At 46.1% G+C, this 5717-nt stretch overlaps 1 pseudogene; it reads left to right on the top strand.

Annotated features, from left to right (window-relative positions):
• The first annotated feature begins 4720 nt into the window (after positions 1 to 4720).
• LOC145141514 (5S ribosomal RNA) lies at positions 4721 to 4838 on the top strand (annotated as a pseudogene).
• Positions 4839 to 5717: the final 879 nt, after the last annotated feature.

Below are 5717 nucleotides of genomic sequence, written 5' to 3'. Positions count from 1 at the left end.
TACGATCTTTCATCAGAGTATTTGGGAAGTATGTCTGCCGAGAGGTAATGTTAGAGCATGAGCAGGTTGTCAGCGGCGACTGAGATGATTAAGGACAAGGATACACCCTATTTGAGCATAGTAGGTCATGTATTAGCTGCAGCGGCAGACGATCAAGAAGAAGATATTGGGGCGGTGGCTCTTATTGCTTATGACGAGTATCGAGTGTGGCAATGATGACTCCACTCTTATTACAACCCACGTGATGGAACGTTGGTTGAAGAGTCGATGATGAGGAATATGATAGTTCGTTATTTTCAGACTGAGAGTCAGGGCTACTACTGGACAGTTGAGATGTCCGGTAGTGGGATGGTACGAGATTCTGAAGGACTAGAAGTAGTCATGATGAGAAGTTTCTGAGGATTTCATCGGAGATTCGGGGTATCTGGAATTGCTTGACCTCCATCAGGGGGATCATCAAGCATTGTGTATCACCTTCCAAGAGTAGGTGCGATGGGATTGGTAAAAACAGTCTATGGGTTAGATTGTTGGCAAACCAATTGGTGATGGTTCGAACCTTGAGTGGGGGAGAACCGGGTACTTTTGAGGAGATAAGAGATTGGTTCAAGAACTGTTAGAGAAATGGATAAAGAGGCTTGCGGTATGGATTCCTGAGACCAGGGTTATTGGTGGTCAATGAGAGGTGCAGAGTGAGATAGTGCATGTGGTACGTGCTTGAGAAAGGATGAGTGTCTCCACGGCAAGTGGCCGTTGGTCGGAGACATTATGGGGTTAGGAATCCTTCAAGGTTAAAATGGGGAATTCGAGGTGGTTGGCTTGTGAGGTTAGTTCGGCGGTTGAGAATTTCTGGTTCAGAGTATGGGCTATTATATGCAGTATGGGAAGGGAAGAAGTTGATTGGGCAACCAACTTCAGGGTCGTTATGAGTATTCTTGCATGAGTTTTGAGCAATAGAGAAGGAAGTTTCGGATTGTCAAATTCGTGTTCTGAGTCGTTGGCAATTTCTTCGTGTTTTAAATTGGGGGATGGAGTATTCCGGGGTTACAAGTGGCACGAGAAAAAGACCGGTCGTGAGGTTCTGAGGAAGCAATGCGGTATCTGAGTATGATGCCATGAGTATGACATCAGTGGTAGAGTCGAGACACTGCGAGGTGTTGTGATGGTATTCCAGAGTATCCGAGTGTAATGTCCTAAAATCTCGGATTGTTTTGAGTTTGAGTTTGAGATGTCGAGTGGTGTATCAAGTGTCTATGGTTCCGGTGGGGGTTCTTCCGCTAATTGACATCAAATAGATTTATTTGAGAATGTGAATTGCAGCGAGAAAAAGAGGTTTTGTCACGACGGTGGTCGTCCGAAGTGGTGATGCTTAGCCCGGATGGGTGTGTGTGTACCTATCTATGCTGGGCTGCAGAGCATGATTTAATGATCGCAGTATGGTGTCAACCTGAGGATGAGATTGTGAAGTGGTAAGAGTAAGTGCGGTAAGACTGCAGGGAGCTGCAGTTTCAATGAGTCAGTATAGAGAGGTGTGGTGATGCTACGGGGAGCCGTAGTACTCACTATTCAGTGAGAGGTTGTGGTGATGCTACGGGGAGCCGTAGTACTCACTATTCAGCGAGAGGTTGTGGTGATGCTACGGGGAGCTGTAGTACTCACTATTCAGTGAGGGGTGTGGTGATGCTACGGGGAACCGTTGTACTCACTATTCAGTGAGAGGTCATTGTGATACTACGTGCAGCCGTAGTACCCACTAGTCAGCGAGAGAATGGTGTGATGAAGTGCTCTCTGATCAGAGCTTGACGCAAAAGCGTTTTAGGCTTGGGTAGCCCTAATATTTGACTTGTGGAAGCCTGGGGTCGAACCAGGGGCGAGACTGGGGTCTCCATGTTTGTCGGAAGTCGTTATATTCCGAATGGAGTAGTGGTTTTCGTGGCCAAGGGAAGTGAATCAGTGAGGTAGGCATGGGTTGCGGGTCATGAGTCATGAGTTGAGTGGTTCATTGGGACGAGTGGTTCTAATTCTGGATCGGACCAGACTCTCGATATTGAGTTTGACTCTAGTGGTGCATTGAGTAGGCGAAATGAGACTCCAGATTATGAGATGGGTTCCATTTTGAGAAATATTGTTTGTCATCAGATGTTTTGGACCGGAGTGGGTCAGTTCGTTGGTGCGGGAGGTACCACGAGGCGCTCGTATCTAGGGAGTAGTGTTCGGCGGGGGTCGAGGGTGAAACAATTTTGTAGGATTGTGGAATCCGTTGGGGTAAAGAGAACTTCGTGACTTGGGTGTCACTGGGCCGAGATAGTTGTTATGAGAAGGAAGTCAGTAAGACATTTCGGGATATGTTATGGGTGACCTTTGGAGGTTCAACTGTGGAGTCAGAAGTTGACCTAGTGCTCAGTATTAAAAAGGGGGTATGAGGAACGAAACTGGGACTTGTGATTGTGATGTCTGAGGACACTTCTGAGCGAGCCTGGTTATTCTCTTGTGTCTAAAGGGCAGAGTGTTGAGGATTCTTTGTTCGGATGGGTTCTGATAGCAGTTTAGTGTATGATCCCTGGTGGGGTGTGGACCCTTCCGTTCCTTGGGGCGTAATTTGGATCATTAGCATCTTGATATGAGTGAGCGGTAGCCGATTGTTGGATTTGGTCTTGTGAGAATCAGAGGATCAGTGAGTTATCAGGGTTTGATATTCGAGGAGTGAATATCATGGTGATCGCTTGAGTAGGCGGTCTGGCGGCGGGTCAGGCCACTAGAGCTTCCGGTTAGTGGGGAGGAGTATATTAGCGACGACAAAGTTGGTTCAGTTCTGGTCTTAGGAGTTTTGTGTGGTTTCAGGTGTCCATAGAGAAAGATATCGGGGTAGTATGAGATCCTTTCGGTGGTGCCTTTTGGGTTGATGATTTCATTATGTGAGTGGTTAAGGAGTGATCTCGAGGGCGAAATCTAATTCAAGTGGGGGAGAATTGTAACATCCGGATTTTTAGAGGTATTATGGTGTAGGTTAATCTTGTGATTAAAGGAGGGACTCGACGAGTTGAGGGTCCAACTCGCCGAGTCGAGTCGGGTTTCTCCCATGGATTTAATGAGAGGACTCGACGATTCCGAGGAGAGGGACTCGCCGAGTAGGCGCTGATTAGAGAAACCCTAATTTCCGGGGTTTGGGGCCTATTTAAAGGCACTTATAGCCTCATTTGCGGCCACCCTTTCCCTGGAAGAAACCCTAAAGGTCATTTGAGCTAGAAAGTTAGAGAGAAACTATCTTGGGATTTTTAGTGCATCATTTGAGAAGAAGAGAAGGAGATCAAGCAAGGATTAAGAGGGGGAAAGTTGGATCCAGTGATAGATCGTCCAGAGCTTCTGAGGAAGGTAAAAGTCTGCACCTTTCTCATTATTTTGGTTAGATCTCATGTGTTTGGAGTTCTAGGGCTTTTACCATCTTTGGTTTGGGACTTTGAGTAAAATGGATTAGCTAGAAGCCTAGCCCTCAGATCTGGACCTTGTGAGGTCCCTAGAGTCCAAAGGTCCCAACTTTATTCGTCTAAATGAGGGTTGTTGTGCTTAACACCTTAAGAAGGGCTTGTTTTGGCATTTTGAGGCATTTATGCCATGCATGAACGTAAAGGTCGAGACTTTATGTGTCTCTGGTGTCTAAAAGGGCTAGATCTAGGGTTTGGAATGAGAGATCTGACTCTGGACGTCTGAATGAGGAATCAGACCGAGGGGACTCGTCGAGTCCATGAGTTGACGCGACGAGTCAGTGAGGGTTTGTCCGGATGAGCTTGATCATGCGATAGCTCGACGAGTTAGGGGTCAACTCGACGAGCTGAGCTGGACTGTCACGAGATTTCTGAGGAAAGTAAGTGGACTCGACGAGTCGCAAGGGTGCACTCGGTGAGTCAGGTCAGACATGGACTGTTGACTCGAGTTTGACTTCTGTTGACTCTGGGGTTTGGTCAACATGAGTAATGGAGACCATGGAGGGGTAAAATGGTCTTTTGCCCAATTCAAGAGTTAGAGAAAGAAGAATATCCCTCATTTATTGGGGTCGTGTGAAGAGTATTGATTAGAGATATTCATCTTTTGTGCTAGGCGGAGGCTAGTTCGAGTTTCGGGTGCGAGGGTATTTACTTGCTGCTTGTCAGGTGAGTCTTCTCACTACACTTTACCTTGAGTGGTAATTAGAGTTATGTGACAGAGTATCTTGTATGCTATGTATGTGATGTGTTGCACTGCATTATTTCTATGTGATTTATGATGTGTGTATTCCAGAGTTTACAGAGTTAGGACCGGAAGGTCCACAGAGTTAGGACCAGACGGTCCACAGAGTTAGGGCCAGAGGGCCCACAGAGTTATAGCCTCGAGTGGCTAATATGTGTTATATGTGGTATTTTGGGGAACTCACTAAGCTTCGTGCTTACCGTGTTATGTGTTATGCGTTTCAAGTTTTTCTTAGGAATCGCGGGAAGGCACCGGCTTGATTGTACACACTAGAGAAAGAGTTATGTTTTGAGGATCCTGGATTTTTAATGGAGTTGTGTTTTGTAATTTGAATAAACGAGATTTCCATACAATATGTTATGAAAAGTATGTGATTTTAAAATGAAAAATCTGTTTGAAAAATTACGGTGTTACAAGTGTGGGTTGCACCTGATCTCACATCGGCTTGGAAGGAGAATGAAACATCTTCTTATAAGGGGTGTGGATACCTTCCTTGTCACAACGCGTTTTAAAGCCGTGAGGGCATCAGATCCCATAAGAACTCTGCAGTTAAGCGTGCTTGGGCGGGAGTAGTACCGGGATGGGTGACCCCTTGGGAAGTCCTCGTGCCGAGTGGCCCAAAGCGGACAATATTGTGATACGTGTCAGAGGGGGATGCTACAAATGGTATCAGAGCTGGGGCACTGGTCGATGTGTTCGATAGGGACGTCGAACCCTATAATAGGGGGTGAAGGTGGGTTGCACCTGATCTCACATCGGCTTGGAAGGAGAATGAAACATCTCCTTATAAGGGGTGTGGATACCTTCCTTGTCACAACGCGTTTTAAAGCCGTGAGGGCAGCAGATCCCATAAGAACTCTGCAGTTAAGCGTGCTTGGGCGGGAGTAGTACCGGGATGGGTGATCCCCTGGGAAGTCCTCGTGCCGAGTGGCCCAAAGCGGACAATATTGTGATACGTGTCAGAGGGGATGTTACAAATACTATGAAGTATTGATATGTTGCTAAAGCATGGATACGCCACTAATGATCATGATGTGCCACTTGTACATCGTGATGTGCCATTAGGTGGCTTGATGCGCAACACATGTTACTGGTGTGCCACATGTGTTCCTTTATGAGCCATATGTATCCTTGATAAGCCGCTTATGTTATGAAGTCCTCTATGATGCTCAAGATTTCTCGAGGTTGTTCATATGTTGAAGACGGTCAAACATTATTTCTTGATGTGCCAAAATGGTGGTTGGTGAGCCATCATGATCTTAATGTGTCACTTTGCATCATGATGAACCATTGTGGATCAAGATGCTCCATCATGTGTGTTGTTGATGCTCATGCAATGTACATCAATGATGAATGTTCTAAAATCTACTGTATGATGGATTGTGATTAGTTGACACCATTCATGAGCCTATGGGCCAATGGCCTTAGCCCGTTAGAGTTTTAGTCCTAATCCCTTCACTATAAATAGGGATGCCTTTTAAGTCATTTGGTGTGTC

This window comes from Lactuca virosa, chromosome 9 (genome assembly GCF_052849685.1).
Source record: "Lactuca virosa cultivar CGN04683 chromosome 9, Lactuca_virosa_CGN04683_v6, whole genome shotgun sequence".
In the NCBI taxonomy this organism is placed as follows: Eukaryota; Viridiplantae; Streptophyta; class Magnoliopsida; order Asterales; family Asteraceae; genus Lactuca; species Lactuca virosa.
The sequence above is the reverse complement of the archived record's forward strand: the minus strand, read 5'-3'. Positions and strand labels throughout refer to the sequence as shown.